Source organism: Equus quagga, chromosome 9 (genome assembly GCF_021613505.1).
Source record: "Equus quagga isolate Etosha38 chromosome 9, UCLA_HA_Equagga_1.0, whole genome shotgun sequence".
Classification (NCBI taxonomy): domain Eukaryota; kingdom Metazoa; phylum Chordata; class Mammalia; order Perissodactyla; family Equidae; genus Equus; species Equus quagga.
Window position 1 is genome coordinate 117973555 of NC_060275.1, and position 19883 is coordinate 117993437.

Here is a 19883-nt window from a genome sequence, read left to right on the forward strand (position 1 = left end):
TTACTTCAAAAAATATTGCTTTGCATATGTCAAGACAAAAGATAAATATCTGTGCCTAGTCAATTTGTTATTTATATATTTCCTTCAAGAAGTCAAATATCAGATCACACTGAAAAGAGATTTTCAAGCTTGTGCTGAAAAAGTATTTGAATATTATAGAATTGTGCATTTATGGATCTTTGTTCAAAGGTTTAAAAAATGTGCAGTCTGAGACTGATTCTTCCTTGACTGCGCAGAACTGGCGGAGAAAGAAGGTGTGGGAGTGGTTCTGACTTCAAGCATCCTTAAGACAAGAGGCTATGATGATTTTGTAATTGACTCAAATGTGCATCATGATATCAAATTATTTTTCAAGGAAGTGTATCTGGTAATTTAAGAGAAGAAGAGTAAAAATGATTCCAGATGCATATTACAGTCAAGATCTCCATTGTGACACAAAATTCAGCAGGTACTGAAGATTGATGTTAGGTCTTCAGTCTTCTTGGTATGAATCTATCCATTATCTATCTGTCTATCTATTGATCATCTATCTGTTCCTTTATCCATCCATCCATTTATCCATCCATCCATCCATTCATGTACGTGCCTGTCCATTTGTCTATCTATTTCACCTGTGTGTATGTCCATCCATCATCTATCTTTCTTTCTATCTGTCTATCTATCTATCTAATTCATTACATAGCCTTTAATTGACTTGTGCCAAACTATATATTTCACCTCACTAAGTGCTGAACACACAACAGATACTCCTCTTAAAGACTGTGATCAAATCTGGAATCAGAGATGGGAGGGTTGGAGTCAGGAGACTTTCAGTTCAATAATTAAGAGTTCACTGACTCACTGAGGGCTAAAAAGTGAAGAACATTTATCAACACATTAGTCAGCTATGATACCTAACCAATGTGAATATCAATTAGCTGAAAACCAAAGAGCTATTTTAAGATTCGGTGACTACTAAGTCATCACCCCTTTCTCTTTGGCCAGAGTTTGGATACTGATGACAGGTGGCTGTGAAAGTCAGGAGATAGAGGTGGACAAGGGAGGATGTGTGTTAAAGCGATGGATGCTTCTCACCCTCCCTGACATTTGCAGTGCCTGCTCTTCAGTAGGAAGGTCCCAGTGCCAGGCAGCACTCTGAGTCTTTGCCACACACTACCTCCTGAAATCCCCATCCGTCCCTCTTAGGCAAGCACCATACTGTCCCCCTTAGAAAGAAGAAACCAAGGAACAGAGTAGGAAAGCTATGCAACCAGGATGAGAGGAAGGAAGGCCCTGTAGAGTGAAGTGATCTCACCTACTCAGGTGTGCAAAGCCCCCAGTTCGCCAGACCTACCTTCTCCTGGTGGGGGCCTTTCTCCTGTACCCCATATGAGATTCCTGTTTAATTGTCATTAGCACAGTGACATACCTTTGCTTAGCAAGGTACTCATTTGTAAGACAAGGCAGAAAGCCCTGTGAATTTTTGTTCAAGTTTTTTCAGTGTAGCAGAACATACACATCAGATGAATGTGGATGAATGGAGTTGTAAACCTCATCTTGTATTATTTCAGCAAATATTTATTGAGCAATAATCATGTGCCAAGAGTGGGTTCAAGAGATGGGACGTGACAGAGCCGTAACAGATGAACTTCCTACCCGCCTATAACTTTCAATCTCTTTGCGAGGAGACACAGTAAGCACACACACACACAACTGCTATAGTATAATATGATATAGTGTAATATAGAAAATATTACATACCTTAGTATATTATTATATGTAATATAACTTAAAGTAATGTAGTGCCAGCTAAAAATAAGTGATATGAAAAAAATAGAGCAAGATGAGAGAAATATCCACTCTAAGTCCAAGAAAAAGAAGGTGAAATAGATTTTTGATACTCTCTGTGGAAAATGTTAGAAATATTTGGATTAGATCTTTGGCAGATCTAAGTCACAGACCCTGCATCAGTCAGGGCTCTCCAGAGAGACACAACCAGCAGGATATGTATGTAGATAGACATACACATAAATATATAGGTTTATATGCATATACAGATAGAAATAGAGAGAGAGATTATATATAGATATGGATATGGATATAGATATAAACAAAGACTTATTTTCAAGAATTGGCTCACCAATTATGGGAGCTGGTGAGTCTGAAGTCTTTTAGGCAGCCTGCGTGATGGCGATCCAGGCAGAGTTTCTATGCTATAGTCTTGAGGCCGAGTTCCTTTCACTCTAGGGAAATTCGGTTTTTCTCTTAAGGCCTTCAACAAATTGGATGAGGCCTACTTACATTGTGGAGGGTAGTCTCCTTTCCTCAAAGTCAATTGACTGTAGATATTAACCACATCTTCAAAATGACTCCACAGCAACATCCAGACTGGTATTTAATTAAATAACTGAGTACCTGAGCCCAGCCAAGTTGACACAAAATTTAAACATCACAGATCCCAAACCAATATCTCAGTTGAAACTGGGGTTTCCAGTAGGCAAGAAGGAGGAAAGCTTCCAGGTTTTTAGGACATGTGCTGCCCCAAGCCTATGCTGAGTGGGGATGTAGGTAGGCATTTGAAGCCAATAAACAGATTATTCATAGGATGGAAAAAAAATTAAAACTGCTCCATAAGAGCATAAAGAGATAAGTGCTTGGGCCTAAATCTAATTATATTTTCTGCATGTTTTGATCAAAATCTCTGAAACTCATTAAATTCTACTATTTTTAACTGTAGCTATTGGCATCATGGGTTTCATCACAATTTGTGGATTCATTGTTATTTCGATCATTAGTATTAGCCTATAATCCTTGCATCTGTCACTCATGACCTGGAGTCTCTGATCAGAACACAGGGACAACAGCACCCTGAGGACCCCATCTAAAAATGTAGTCTATACACATAGTGGAATATTACTCAGTCTTAAAAAAGAAGGAGGTCCTGCCACAGACAGCAACATGGATGAACCTGGTGGACACTATGCTAAGTGAAATCAGCCAGACACAGAAGGAGAAACACTGCAGGATTCCTCCTGTGAGAGTTAGATAAAATAGACAAAAGGATAGACAATAGAGTGGTGGTTGCCAGGGGCTGGGGGGAGAGGGATGCGGGGAGTTGTGGTCCAAGGGCATAAAGTTACAGTTATAGGAGATGAGTAAGCTCCAGGGATCTGCCATACGGCACTATGCCTCCCGTTCACAATAAGGCATTGTGCACTTAAATTTGTTAAGTGGGCAGATCTCATGTTAAGGGTTTTTACCACAAAAACAAAACAAATCAAAACAAAGGGACACAAGGGAACTTTTGGAGGTGATGCATATGTCATTACTTTGATTATGGTGATGATAACACAACAAACTCACCAAGTTGTATACAATGATTATGCGAAGATTTTTTGTATACCAATTATACCTTAATAAAGCCAGAAAAGAAATAAAGTAAATGGAGAAGCAAATATAAAAATAAAAAAATTATATTATCTTGGGGACATTCACACCTATGTATCCTGTCTCGTCAACAACTTGGAGGAGCATGTGGAAGACATGTTCCTCCAACCGATAGCTTGATAAAGTAGAGTCAGCTGGACAGTCTGCATCTTTTTATTTGGATGAATATTTTCTAACCACCTACCATGAGCAAAGCTTGATGCTCAACACTGGGGAGGGGTGATGAACTGGACAATAAGGCCTCAGCTGTCCTGGAGGTCATATGATGGGGGGATAGAGACATTATACCTCTGAAGAAAATTGTTAAATTACAATGCTTATGTGTTACCAACCTGACCAGTCTGTGCGGAACTTTGCATAAACAGATGTCAGTCAGGATGTGGATACTGAGCTGGAGGCAGCAAGGAGCATAGGAGTGGGACCATGCTCAGCATGAGAGAGCAAAAGAGCTGTTTGTGCAACAAACAGGCAAAACACAGCAGCAAAAGCTCTGGTGTCTGCCTTGGTCCACCTGCAATGGGTACCCTGGAGAGAGAATGTCACAGACCACTACCCCTTTGTCCTCTGTGCTGTCCAAAGTAAAGTGGGTTTGAGTTTATATTCATTCAGAAAGTCACCATTGAAAGGGGACACGGGCTGATGAAAGCACATTCAGAGAAGAAGGGCTTGGGATCTTTGTGGGGAGAATGATGGCGTTAACACTGGAGTGGACGGAGTGCCTGCTGAGGTGCAGGAGACAGTGCTCCCGATGGAGCATCAGCGTTTTCCTGGAAGCACTTTTGGTGGAGGGATGGAGATCCTTATAGATCTGGGCTTCAGGGAGTATCTCCACCAGGATGGAGCCACAGAAAGTCTCTGGAGAGCAGGCCACGTGATAAAAACCTGTGTGGACAGAGGTCTCCCTCCTCTGACACCATCCTAGGGAGACAAACGACTGAGGACAAGATACTCCCCAACTCTTGGTCTCTGTAACCCCCCCAAACAGACACAGACCAGAGGTGATGCCATCTGACGTGTGTTTATATTTCTACCACCCCAGGGGAAAAAATTCAGGACAGAGATTGGAGCAGTTTCTGGAGAAAGCTCTATTTCGTTCACACTGAAGTCCATGGATTGAGGTGTATCCCCGCTCTACATACAAATGCATGCAAGGTAGCATTGGGGATTGCATCAGAGCTTGGCTACCTGGAGACATCAGGTGATGGAGCTTTGGTAAGAAAGACAAGACGCTACATATAGTCAGTGCTCAGATGGAGGGGATGGAGGGAGTGTGCCCCAGAGAGGGGCCATCAGCTCTTTCAACCTGAGCCTCTCTACCTGGAGCCAACAGGAGCTCGTCCGAGTTCAAGATTCGGGCTTCTCCTTCTCCCCAATGATCCTATCCTTTCCATCCTTCCTCCCCATGCCTCTCCTGCTCCCAGACTGACCCCACTGACCTTTGTTTATCACCCTCCTGCCCCTCAGCCTGGGCAGCATCGTCAGCACTCTATGCTCTTTCTCTCCTCTTTGAACTTGGAGGTACCGTTGGAGCTTCAAGTAGGAAATCAGGAGTGAGGAATGGCTAGTCTCTTCAAGGTTTTGCATTGCTTCCCACTCTCTTCCCAGCTGTCTTTCAATGTCCAAGTCATTTATTCTCCCAACTGAATATTAATGGCAACACATTGCCTTTGATCTTTCAAATAAATATGACCCAGGTCAACAAAAAACAACCCTTTTTCCAATCAACCATTGGTGAAACTAGTGGCATATTGTGTTCACCTCCAAGGCTTCACGCTTCTGTCTGGATCTGTCTGCTCACTCGGTGGCTGCAGGGCGACCTGACCTCTCTGGTCTATCTGTGTTGGCGAGCACCTAACCCAACAGGGCTGCGTCCTGACAGGGCCTGTCCATTCCTCCCTACCTGATATTCAAATGAAGACGTTGGCACAGAGGAACACATTTTTATAATGTGAAGTAAATGTCAAAGTGGGAACAAAAGTCTTATGCACATGAATAATAGAGAGGAAGCTTCAAAACCAGCATAAATCATTATTTTGGCAGGTAATTTTTTATATCTTTGTGCGGTATCTTTTTTCTATTGATAAATTTATCAGTATAAAATATAGACTATTTTAATGAAATAAATACACATGAATTTAAAATAAGGTACAATCATGGAAACACAGCATTACACAAGCAATTCCAGGAATGAGTTTGAGGTAGCATCCCTTCCCTCGATTTACAGGACTTTACTGCTTTTGCAAAAAAAAAATAAAAAATTATTTTAGGGCTTATATACTCTGAATATCTTAAACTGGATGATAATTTCATGTGGACAAAAATGACAAAAAAAGAAACCAGTTGCACTTGTTTGTAAGCAGAGAACTGATGTTTCTCCGGTTGGTGAAACAGTGACAAGAAGGAGCATCTGCCCCCATGATGAAAGAAACAGGGAACACAGGGGGGCAGAGTGGTCAGGACGCATCCACACCCGTTTGCTTTCCTTCGTTCCTTGACATGCTTTCTCTTGGACATCCATCAGTGAAAGAATTCTGAAACCTCCTCTGCTTGAAACTCACAGAAACTCTGGGATCAGTCTGATCATTTTTCTTCTGCATTGCTGCAACCAGATCATGTGTGCGTGCACTTGTGTAATGGAGTGTGTACATGTGTGATGCACGTGTAAGCCCATGTGGGTACGTACATGGACATGTGCACACACATATGTGTACCTTTGTGTGCCCATGTGTGGTGTGTTAAGTACATGTGCACATATATATGTGAACCTGTGTGTGCCCGTGTGCACACATGTGGGGGGTGTGTGTGTGGGTATAAGCGCACTGCCTCCAATTTAGCTGTGCTCCTGGACAGAACTCCTACAGAAATCTTTCTAGAAAGCACATCTGATCTTGTCAAGCCCTGTTTGAACACCTCCCCTGACCCCCCATCACCGCCAGCATGAGTCCACACACCCTGTCTTGGTATCACCGCCACTTTGCATTCTTCACTCTTTATCAGCAGCCATCACCACTCCCGACTCACAATGCAGCTCATGGCCAGTTGACCTGGAAGCTAACGACCTGTAAGATCAGAGCCCTTCCCACGGTCTCCTTCACTTCATAATGAATGCTTTTCCTAAAGATCATATAAGCATCATATTCCACAAAGTCTGCGCCAGAATCTCGCCATGGTCAATTACTTTATTTCCCCAACTCTGCCCTGTTATTTCTCCCGGTACTTGCCCCATTCACTACTCGGGAATCATTCTTACACATGCTGCTCCGAGTGTGTTTGCTTCAGCCAGGCAAGGGACACACAGACCACCCTGCAGTAATGCACATTACATTACACCACATCGTACTACAGATTGGGGGGTAATTACACAACTCTAATAATGTATTTTCTTTCCATTCTGTATTCCCAACTGATACATCATTGCCATTTAATAAATGGTAATTGGATGAATCAGTACAAATGAAAAGACACTCTGATAGGATGTACCTGGATTAAAACCCAAGTCTTGGGTCCTGAATCAAGTTACAGGCAGTTAGGAGATAAATAACACCAAGGCATCCAGCAAACTGGCTGAGCTGGTGGCCAGAAGAGCAGAGATATGTTGTCTTCACATGTGGCTCATTCTGGTATCTTTTCTGGAAGCAGAGCCGCGTAAACCAAGGTTCAGCTCAGTGGTTTAGAGCAGAGCCTCTAGAACCAGCTATAAAGGGTACTTCACACGAGTCTTCTGGACAATTGTGCCCTTGGACAAGTTGCCAATCTCTCCTGCCTCAGTGATGCCATCTGTAAAATGTGCAGAACAATATCACTTGCCTCATCGGGTGGTACAAGCAGTAAGCACATGACCATATGTCAAATTCCTAGAGCAGAGACTGGTGCAGCGTGAGCCCTTGTAAAGGAGCTTACATTTATTATAAGATCTTTCAACCTATGCCTATGGGAAGAACAGGGAAATGCAGCCTTATAAATGCACAAGTAGAGGAGAAAATGAAAATATCATGAATTACAGCAACTGTAAGGAGTCCGTAGGAGGGAACAGAAGTGGAGGAAGAAAGGTCGTGGGCAGCCCACTACAAGGGGCATCCAGCAACAGAATTCCCTGATGTCAGGGCTTTCTCTCTGTTCTCATTTTCCATAGCTATCTTTTGCTCACCTAGCTCATATGTAATGAGAATAAATGTGTTCCTGACTGATTTGAGGTGTGTTATAATTCTACGTTTATGGGTTTTGAACTTTTATTTGATATATCCAATATTTGGAACTTCAATCTGTGTCTGGGTCTGTGGGAGACTCAGAGAAAGGGAAACGGATGGCTAATTCACTTAAAATCAAACACAGCTTGGACCCCCAAACAAGGCTCTCAGAGGGTTGAACCGACACAAATGCAGCTGAGGCAGAGCGAGCAGGCAGCTGGCTCCGTGGAATGGAAGGGAAAAAGGGCAGCCCGTCCCCCGATGATTTACAGCGTGGGGACCCAGGCTGCGAGTCGGTAATGGATGGGGACTGGTGGTGGGAAGTGGAAAATGCCAAGCCAGGACAGGCAGGTCAAGCAGCTCCAAGTCAGAACAATAGAGGGCTAATTCATTTAACAGATTGGACACCCAGGGACCACACATGACAGCTTAAAAGACCGAGAAATGCCCAGTGGGTCCAGTGGGAAAACTGGAGGTTGTCTGAGAAATCAGCCTGCTCTTCATGGCCGAGGAGCCTGATTTGCATTCATGGGAAGGCAGGCAGGAGCAAATTAGCTAATGGAAACAGGGGAAGCAGGTCCTGTGGAATTCACTAAAGCAAAAAAGATCCTTGATCAACACTTTTCTGAAACTACGCGCAAATATATCTAGGCCATCATAACCCTCACTGGTTTTCAGCATGGGTTCTGGTGATACTTAAAATGTAGGGTTTGTTTAATTGGCCACAAAGCATCTCTTTAGGTATTTTTCACTCATCTGGTAACTGTTACCTAGTGTCTAGTGCCATTATCTTGACTGAAACTAGTAAATCGATGGTGACCTCTATGGCCACTAGGCATGAGCTTCTAGGACACTGAAATATCTAGAAAGCTTGAGAGATGATTCCTCTGAATTAATTCCCTCTTTCTTATCTGCCTTCTTTACAAGTCCCTGTTTTTGTTTTTTTAATCTGTGACCACCTATTCCTTGGAAGAGATTTTACATGACAGCTACAAACATAATTCATTGTAACAATACTTTAAACTCTAAATAAGGATTATCGAGGTGTGATTTGTCACCTTCCTAGATGTATTATTTAACAACGACCTCTCCCGTCAGATTTTCCGGCCTCCACTCTCTGAGCACAATGGTTTATCTTTCCAGCACGTTGATTAATGGCACCCAAGGTCAAGTTGACTGCTGGAAGACCTCCACTCCTTTGAACCTACTCCCATCTCCTTCATCTGCCCTAACCTCACGTCACTTTCCTCCTTTACAACCTGGATTCCAAAGCACCTTCATAAAAGCATTCTCTTACAGCTCTCTTCTCTCTGTTTCCATGTGGTACTCGTGTGGCAACCTTGATCCTAACGGAAGCCAAGCTTGCGCTGTGGCTCCATGTGTCCAGCTGAGCAGTGTGGAAGAGACAAGGGAGGCACATCTCCAGGCAGGTTGCTGCACCGTGAATCAATCACACTGGCCGACCTTACGCTGCCTTCCTCTGACCATCCTTTCATTCTTGCGGACCATCGTTCATCCTCCCTGTCTCTGTTAGGTCATTTCCATCAAGAATCCAAGATTTTCCAATAGCTCCTGTTAAAAACAAACAAAGAGACTCCCTGACTCCCTGCTCTCCTCAGCTGCAACTACTGTTCCCTCTTGTTTCTTGCCATCATGGGCTGATTCCTGCACATCTCTCTCTGCTCCTGAATTGATACTTCAATCCATTCTGATCTGGGGCTCAGCTCCATGGCTTCAGTGGGACCACAGTGTCAGAGCCTCCAGGACTGTTCGCGTTTCCCAGGTCCAGAGACCCTGTTCTGTTCCATTCCATTCAGCGTTTCAGGGGCCTTCACACAGTCAGTCAGCTCTTCCTCCTGGAACCCCCCATGTACAGAGGCTTCCTAGCACTCTTCCTGGGTTTGGCTTTTCCTCCCTGAAGTCTAAATTTTCAAGTGTCTTCCAAATCAACCCTGAGCCCAGTAAATTTTAGACAAAGGCAGTTTGTATTTCACAGGGCAAATCCCAAACATGCAGGTGTCCATAGTACTTAGTTCTTGAAAGACTATTACGAATGTGCCTCAATCATCTGCACCCTTGAACGTCTCCTCTTGGTCTTTCTGGAGAAAGCATTGTCCTATGTAGCCTCAAAAAGTTCCCATGTCGTCAAGTCTGACTTGATGAAAGGAAAGTAGTCTTGGTTGAGAAAATGTGTCTTAAAGTATTTCAGAAACTATGAAACATAATACAAATGGGAAGTGTCATCATTATTGCTGATTTAGCCATTTACAGGTGACTTTCTGCTCAGGTGAGAATAACCAAGGTGACATCAGCACCAATAGTTGGCGAGCTCTCTTAGTGCCCATCCCGGCTGCTCAGCCTGAGATAGGTGCTGCCTCGGTCTGCTGCTCCACCTGAGAGTCCAGAGCAGGGCCAGGTAACCGCGCCCCGCCAATAAGAGGCATCCCCTGGGCCTTAAAGACCTGACTATTTGGGGAGCTTTCATTCTCTTTCATTCAAAACGTTGGCACTATTTCTTCTTTTCCATGAAACTTGTGTCATTGTCCTATGTCTTACAGGAATTTTACATGGATATGGCTTACTTTGGACAGCGAGTTGCTGATTGTATCAGATGGTTCTCCTTTTCTCTCTGAGGGCTCCCAGAGATTTGGTTTCCATGCCATCATTCTAACCAGATTGTGAGAGTTCGTTTAGTTTTGGCTCCTGATTACTCACGGCACTTATTCAAAATATTTAGAGAATAAAAGATTTATATTACAGCAAAAAGGTGTCAATACATGAGTATTAAATCTTAAGAAGTAAAATCTAAGCTTATAGTTTATCAAGATTTTCAGTATACACACACACACACACACACACACACACACACATATATATATATTTCTTTTTTTTTGTTTTGAGAAAGATTAGCCCTGAGCTAACATCTGCTGTCAATCCTCCTCTTTTTGCTGAGGAAGACTGGCCCTGAGCTAACATCTGTGCCCATCTTCCTCTATTTTACATGTTAGATGCCTGCTTCATCATGGCTTGACAAGCTGTGCATAGGTCCATGCCTGGGATCTGAACCAGCAAACCCCAGGCTGCTGAAGACGATAGCACAAACTTAACCCCTGGGCCACCAGGTCGCCCCCTGATTTTCAGTATATTTTTAAAGGATATTTTCTCTTTAGAACTCTCAGTTTGGATGCCATATTTTTGCAGAGGACTAAATTAAATTTTATTTAAATTGTTATTAGTATATATTATTACTTCTCCCAAAATGATTAACTTTGAAACAGAAATAACAATAACTTCAAGCATCGCTGTAATTATGTTTGCTAGAAGTGAACTGAAGGAGTTTTTTTTTTTGACAGCTTTATTGGGGTGTAATAGATATATAAAAAATGCACATATTTAATGTACACAATGTGAAGACTTTGGACACATGCATACCCTCCTGAAACCACCATCATAATCAAGGTCAAACGTTTCTGCATACCCCTTTGCTTTTTGGTCATTTTTGCGTGTGTGTGGCAAGAAGACTTCACAACAAGACCCACCTTCTTAAGAAATGTTTAAGTAAGTAATACAGCATTATTAGCTATAGGCAAGGCTGAGTACAGTGGGTCTCTAGAACGGACTCATCTTGTATAACTGAAACTTGAAAACTGCTGAACAGGAACTCCCATTTTCCCCTCCTCTAGCCCCATTTTCCCCTCCTCTAGCCCCTGACAACCCCCAATCTACTCTGTGCTTCTATGAGTGACTATTCTGGATTCCTCATATAAGTGGAATCATGCAGTATTTGTTCCTCTATGACTGGCTTATTTAACTTAGCATAATGTCACCTGGTTCATCCACGTTGTCACAAATGGCAGGACTTTCTTCTTTTTAACGACTGAATAATATTTTATTGTATATGCATACCATGTTTTCTTTATCTATTATCCATCAATGGGCATTAGCTTGTTTCCATATCATCATAGTATTGTGAACAATACTGCAATGAACATGGGAGTACAGATATCTCTTCAAGAGCCTAATTTCAAATTTTTTCAATAAATATCCAAAGGGAGGATATGTTGGACCCTACAGTACTTTTTTTTTTTTTAAGATTGGCACTTGAGCTAACATCTGTTGTCAATCTACTTTTTTTCCTTCTTCTAATTCTTCTCCCCAAAGCCCGCCAGTACATAGTTGTGTATTCCAGTTGTGGGTCCTTCTGGTTCTGCTATGTGGGATGCCACCTTGGCATGGCCTGATGAGCGGTGCTAGGTCTGTGCCCAGGATCCAAACCGGCAAAGCCCTGGGTCACAAAGAAGAGCGTGAGAACTTAGCCACGGCCAAGGGCCCAGCCCCCCTTATGGTACTTCTACTGTTATTTTTTTTGAGGAATCCCCATACTGTTTTCCATACTGACTGTACCATTTTACATTCTCATTTTATGTTTACATTTACCAGCAGTGTACAGGGCTCCCCTTTTCTCCACATCTGTGCCAAACTTATCTTTTTTGTGATAATAGCCATTCTGACACATGTGCAGCAATATCTCATTTTAGTTTTGATTTGCACTTCCTGGGTAATTAAAGTGATGTTGAGCGCCTTTTCACGTACATTTGACTATGTAGGTGTCTTCTCTGGAGAAATGTCCATGCAAATCTTTTGCCCATTTTTGAATTGGGTTGCTACTTTTTTTCTGTTGAGCTGTATGTCTTTCTCACATATTTTGGATATTAACCCAAGGAAGAGTCTTCAGGAACAGAGTGTTTATGAGCTGAGACTTTGCTTTCTTCTGTGACTCCTGGAGTCCTGATGGCTATTTCTTACCCTCAAACTAGGTTGACTATTGAAGTCTTGTTGAGTATCACTGTTCCACAATGACAGAAGCCCCTGAAGTAAGACATGGGCATGCGAGTGAACCTTCAGACAAAATGTTGTGCTTCTTAAACACAGGTAATGACTTAGACCTCACACATCCTGGGAAAGTGTTCACACACCTAAGGAAGGTGAACCCACCAAGGACAGTACACATTCCCACGGGAAGGCAATATTTATCTGACTGTCGGGCAGTCTTGATAAATCAGAAGAAACTAGGAAAATCCTGTCATAACATTAAAATATAATTAAACCACTATTCCATCTACTTTTCATTGAGACTCTAGAAACAGAAGACACAGTCTGCCATCTAGTAATCACTAGACATAAAATGCATTCATAGATATTATTTGAATAAAATCTGATTACAAGAATACTGCCAGCACAATCTTCATCATCTTCTCAACAGGCTGCGTATCAAGCACAGAGATCTCCACCAGGAAAAGAATAATTTTGCTCCATTTCTGTGATTTAGGATTATCGTTCTGAAGACATTATGATGGTCTTCATTTTTGTTAAAAATGCTAACTTGTTGAAATAGTAATCTGTGAATAATTCCCTGAGCTATTTTACTGTTTTTTTTCTGCCCATTGAACTTGACCTCACCATCCATAGGAAGCGTTATAAATTCTTAAAATTTCCTATGAGTTGGACACTTTAATGACTCCCGCACAGCAGTGTCCTGTCAGTGGCTGGTATGTTGGAGGCAGCGAGGGGAAATTTATCTCGCTGGCACAATACGCAGCCCTACTTTTCACCGGGGCCTGGACTAATTTCACCCTGCAGTTTCCCGAATTAACAAGGCTTGTCTTCCAACCTTCTGACACGGGGTGCTCTGTTCCAACCGTACTTGATTGCTGGCTCCCCTTCTGCCCCCAGGACACCAGGGATTTAAGCCACCTGGAACCTTGGTAATCACATTCTGCCTCCTGAGCTTTGTGCTGATGGATGCGTCATCTTTCGTTCGGGCATCGGTGTTTCCCAACTCCCATTGCACCCCTCCACCCACTGGTCAGTACACACACACCCCCCTCACTTTTTTGGAAGAAAGAATAAACATTTGACAAGCAAACTGTTTGTCATGCAAGCTCTAACACAGTTGCAGTCAGAGAGGGCAGTAATTGCATCTGTCAAGGCCTAAATGCTAACAGATCATTGGCAGGTCCTTGGACCAAGCTTTGGGTCCCTCATAATTTCACCCATGTATACAACTGTTCTATGGGAATATGACATCCTTCTTTAGGTATTAAATCAGCCCTAGTATAATTTGTCTGCCATGACTCAGAATGAAAGGAAGTAGAATGCGGAAGCTGCATCCTATAATTACATCCCGAATTCCAAGGAGGTCGGCACTTAGCTCTCCCGGTATATGGTTCTCTAAGAAAAACTGGGGAATGGAAGAGAAACAAAGAATGGAAAGAAGCAAAAAAAAAAAAGAGGAGAGAAGAAGAATTTACATACTGAGCATTAGTCTACAAGTCAGTCCCCGTCACGTGGCCCAGTCTGCGCTCTCCGTTCATAGGCCTCTTATCAGATTTCCCATTGAATACCCCTCCCCCATCTGACGCCTCACAATGGTGCTGATAAAACGGAAGCAAATTTCTTCTATTAGTGACTGACAGCAATTTGAGTGAAATGAAGTTGTACCATGATATTGTTATATATTCAAGGTGCAAATACCCTAGTTTGAATAATCGCAGCCTGTGTGCTTTCAAATGACTTTTCTCCCCATTTAAAGGAAAGCCTTTGATGTGATGATATTAATTCCCTCCGTGCTGGAAGGAAGGGGAGAAAAAGCTCAGAGAAGCGGAAATTAAATGAGTAATGCAATGTCAGTCAATCTTTTAAGCCAAGGCCTTATTAACTGCTAATCATTTTGTCATTTTGTCACTCAAAGTAATAAATTTGATAGGAAAGGACGGGAACGTCCTATGTTTACTTTTATTAGCTTTAAACAGAAACAGTTGTGCAGATATTACATTATCAAGACGTGTGGCGTTTAAGTGGTTTCTGTTAAACGTATCACCATTTTTCTTCCTCACCAGTGTCTGATTGCCGTATTTTTGAATAATCTGGCTGGCTGAAAAAAAATTTAAAAAAATAAAAATTCTATCCAGACCTCGCCCAGAGTTCTATCCCTGGAGTTTTATCAGGATTATACCATGCATTTGATTGCATCCAATTTGTCAGAGGTCGCGGCTGCTGGTGAGAGAGGTGCTGGTGTTTACTGAAAGGGGCACTCATGGCTTGTTTATGCCATCGCTTTAAAAACCATTAACTTTGGAAAATCTCAAGTTTATCATCTGCCTTTCCCATGTTGAAACGCAGGATGGCAGCTTTGTGGAAGGTACGTCAGAGCACTTTACCTCATGGAAGTTATCCAAGAGCACCTCAGATGCTGCTTGCTCTGGACATGAGAGTGATAAAGGTGGTGCGGACACCCTGCGAGCGCTTAGTGTGCTAGTAGATGTGTGGAGGTCAATGTCCCAGCTGCTTCTGCCCTGCCAAGACCTTAGATCTTCCTGATGGCTTGAATTGAGAATGACTTGCAGAGTCTCGGTCGCTGCTGACACGATTAGAATCTGATAGGGAGACTCCATCCAAGTATGTACGTATCTTGGCAGCCAGGCCATTGTCTCCAGAACATGACTCTGAGGAGTATGACAAAAATCAGAATGTGAACTGAAACTCAGGCGGCGCCACCCTGCCTTTGCACAGCGTCCCCGAGTGAACCAAGAGCTGGGAAATAGAAGGCTGATTAGAAGCACATTCTTGATTCAAGGTAATTGGTGCTTCTAAAGCCGCTTGTACAGTGAAGTTTATTCTCTAGGTAGGGGCAATATTCACAAGCCGATCTGGACATTGCTGCTGGAGTTTTCAGTGTGGAAATGCCATCATTGGATACAAGCAGCTTGCAAGTGGGCTGCTGCAAACACGCAGTTGGTCAAATTCACTAGTTTCCATGAGGAAGGATGTCCAGACAGGCTGAAGGCTCTGGGAAGCAATGATGGTTCCTCTTTCACTTCTGTCGGTTTTATCCTCAAATCAGCCCTCATCCTTATTCCCAGAAAAACCAAAGGACTCTTCCAGTTTGTAATATTGAGGAGTTTGCATCTCTTATTGTACAAGGAGGTATCTATGGGAACTATTTCCTGAGGAAGTTTCTATTGGCTTTTGTGAATGAAGCAAGTCTGGATTTAATACTTGAGTCGGCAGAAATGTTACTAGCTTCTGATAAGAACACGTGGGACATATTCAGAGATTTCTCTCCCTTTCTCTCTAGAGAACTTATTCAAAGGCGCAAAAATGTTTTTTACCTTTATATTCATAGTCTTTGGGGGGGGAGAATAGAGTTTGCTAATCATCTTAAATATCTTCATCTTTCACATCTGTTTATAACCAGCAGAAAAACATGAATGGATTTTGACTGGCTAGAAATGTTGAATGGCTACTAATAAAAACTTGCAAAGAAAATATCTTGTGAAATGCTAAAGCCAGGTCGCTGTGTCCCACTTTTTCTGGAAAGATATAGTAGAGGCTCTGTCTTCATTTCCCCTTGATTAGTTCAGTTATTCGTTTGATAACCACACAGATGATGTCATTCCTCAGGCACCAGGATGGCCTAAACCCCAAGGAGCTCTGACTGCAAGGAATTACCCTCTTTACATGGAGAAAACCTATTTTAAATGTGGCTGGAAAACTTCTGATCGCAGATGCTTACCCTCAATGTTTTATTTCACAGGACATTCATTTAAGACAGATGTATCATATGCATAATTTAGCATATCCTGTGGTCCTCCTAACACTGAGTTTAATCCCAGCACGCCTTTAAAAATACTTGAGGGCATAATTTCAATCAAGATATGAACAATTTTTTGCCACTTCTCAGTCTGAACATTGAAATAAGAAACACATCACTCTCCCTTTCTTGAAATTCACTTGTAAAATCAGTAAGTGGAGCTACCAAACTCAGGAGAAATCACCTGGATGTGCCACACTTTCCACATTAAATCAAATTTCTCCCTTCTCTTTACTTACATCAACCATTGCCCAAAGCTGGACTAAGAGTCAGATGTGTCCCAAAAATGGAATTTTTTAATTTGGTGAAGTAATCATATGTGTAGGTAAGAAAGGGTGACATAGTCTTTTCTTTTTTTTGAAGAAGAAGATTAGCCCTGAGCTAACACCTACCGTCAATCCCCCTGTTTTTGCTGAGGAAGATTGGCCTGAGCTAACATCCGTGCACATCTGCCTCAACTTTAAGTGTGGGATGCCTGCTACAGCATGGCTTGATAAACCATGCGTAGGTCCACTCCCGGGATCTGAACAGGCGAACCCCAGGCTGCCGAAGCAGAGCACAGGAACTTAATCGCTATGTCATGGGGCCAGGACATGGACACCCTTTTTTAAAAATTGTTTTGTGGCCCAGGACCAACTGCAGGATGCCCTCAATGACCTTGCCCATGTCCCCTCACCTCAGCTTCGGTTTTCTCACCTGAAATTGAGCTGGTAATCATCCATCTCCCTGCAGGGCTTATTGCTCCCATCACAAAGGCCATCACATACCTGCAAGGTGGAGCTTCATTTGCTGTCAGTAGCATAATGGCAGCCCCTTACCACAAGCTGAATCTCTGGCACAGGTTGGGCTGGCTTCAATCCCAAGAGTGCTGATTCTCAGGTCATTGTTTCTCCTTAGTTTTCTACCCTGAGCACAGAATGCACGTGATGGTGTCTGTAGTAGCTCAGTGCATGAAGGGCGATGGTTCTCAAGGATGGTGTGGGGTGTCCTGAGGGCATATCTGAGTCTCTGAGGAGTATGTGAATGTGTGCACACGTTTGAGAAACAATCCTTTGATCCTCCAGAGATGATCACATTCCCCTTAAGAATGAGCATCAAACTGTCTGTTGAAAGGAAAGATTTGATTAATAAAGACCAATTCTGTCATTTGACTACATAAGAGTTTTCTACTGGGTCTTCATAAATGTTAAGCCACCCTGTCTATACAGCCATTTTAGCAGGGATTCTATTTATTTATTTCTGCCATGAGTGAGTAGTCAAGCTAGTTAAATGGCTTTATATAAACGAATCTGATGGTGAGTTTCTCTTGTGTTTATTTGTTTATTGATTGATGATTGATGGACCAACTCTAATCCTGATATGCGTCCTGTGGAGACAGATCGCAGCCTCCCAAACTTGAATACCCTCTGCAGTGAACACAAAACCATCAAGAAATCACCCCAGACAGGATAACCTCAAAGAACTGACTTTTGGAAAACATGCCTGTTACTCTTTTCAACAAATGGAACCCCCTACACAGGAGATAAATTGCACGCAGCATGCAATGGCTGCTCTCCCCTTGCATTTGTGCAGCCCTTCTGCTTCTTCCCTGTTTCAGCTGGAAACTGCAGCTGACCTCTAGAGAACCACTTTTAGGGCTCAAGTGGTCTGAAATAAATTATCATCCTATTAACTCATTCCAAATTACAGTTGTATTTAATAACAGAAATTATATGAAAAAGATTATCCAATGTAACAGACATTATATGCACACCTTAATTATTGAAAGTTGCAAAATGCATAAGGGAGATATATATATATTTTTCCCTATGACAGCCATTATTCATTCTCAAATTATTTACAAAACAGTAATAGTGATTTGCATTTAAATGATATGTTTCTCATGAAGAGCTCAACATGATATGTGTGTGTTTATGTATATACACGCATAAATTATAGCTATTAATTCTGTACTAATATAAGAGTAAATACATTTTCTTTAAGGAATATGCTGATAGCGATTATTACCCATATTCACATTTTAAATGGTGGGATTCTTGGGCTCTGAGGAGTGAAATGATTTGCCGGAATCTACATTCCACATCTGTGGCAGACCTGGAAATGAGAACAGGGCTCAGTTTTCACCATCCAGAGCCTCAGATGCTTGGGACTCTAGAAATATCCCTGATCAGGTGAGTTTGGCTGTCTGATTCACATGCCAGCAGACAAGCTCGCCCCTCAGCTGTGGTAGATTTGAGAAGAAAAGTGCACGGACAGGTATCTTTCTGAATTCTCCTGGACCTCTGGGTATTCCTGGAGCCCGCCCCCGCCCCTCACCGCCCCTCACAGCCCCCCACCGATAGCCCCCATATACGATATCGTCTCACTTCCTTCCTCTTGGGCCGAAATGTTCAGAGATGACTTGTTTTTAAGAATCAATGAACTTTTATTTCTTCTGCTTATTTTCCCTCTTTTGAGGTGCTCATTCGAACTGAATTTTGAGAGCAACAGAAACAATACTAATGCTCGGAAAGCTGCCTCCTCTAGCTGGCAACATTCACCCATGAAAGCCCATTCCTACATTTAAAATCTGGTCATGAGGTTTAGGTGTGATTAGAGAGCGATTGTCCCTTTTAAGTGGTTTAACGCCCAGATGTGCTCCCTCTGGGTTGGGGGTCTGTGGTCTGTGGGTTAATAAGGCAGGGATGGAGGCGTCCCTCTTGGGGGTGTGTCTGCGTTCATCACCGGCCCTGTTATGAGCCTGTCCAGGCTGTGTCAAGGCGCTTCATTAACTGCTAACATCGTTACGGACTGAGTTAAAGAGGAAGACAGACGTGCGGTGGGAAGGAAAGGAGTGTTAGATGTTGTGACCTTCAAGCTCCATGATTTATTGGAGTAATATTGCATGGGGAACCATCAGGAAGACAGAACCGATTTATCAAACTCATCTCCCCGCTTCACTTCTGAGCCTAACGGATCGGAATTTATATATTCACATTAGAACTTTGTTACCCGTGTATTCAAATGTCATTTTGGAGAGAGTGTGATTTTCCATAATGGGAAGCGATGGAGTAATAAGAAGACTTGAGTTGACTGACCTGGTCCCAAACCTTCATTTTTAAACATTCAGCCAATCCCTCCCTCCTGCTGAGAGAGTTCAGATAAGAGTATTGGAGCATGCACACCATTCCCAGGCGTGTGGAAACATCGGCTGACAATGGGTTTAGATTCTGACTCTGAATTTTCACGTGTTTGTTTATATTGTTGAGTAGATTTCAACAGCTTGTATGTCTTGCTGAGTTGGGTGCTGATAAGCTTCATACATGACTTGGATCTAAATCTTGGTACTCAGAAAAGACCCACTGGGCATATTCGATTCTTAAATACATAATGCATATTAGATATGTCCATCCAAAGCGTATGCTTTTTCTCAGGAACAGAATTTTCTCTTCCAGCATATCGTGCAGGTAGAGTTTACCCTCCGTTTCTAAGTCCTCATGGAGACGTGCTCTGGTGTGTGCATGGTACAAATGGTGGTCAGTAAAAGTCGACCTGCAGTTTCGTTTTTGAAACGTCAGTAACAGAAGACATGGTGAGAAGGCTCAGTGGCTATTCTATTTTGCCATCAAATAAAGAGA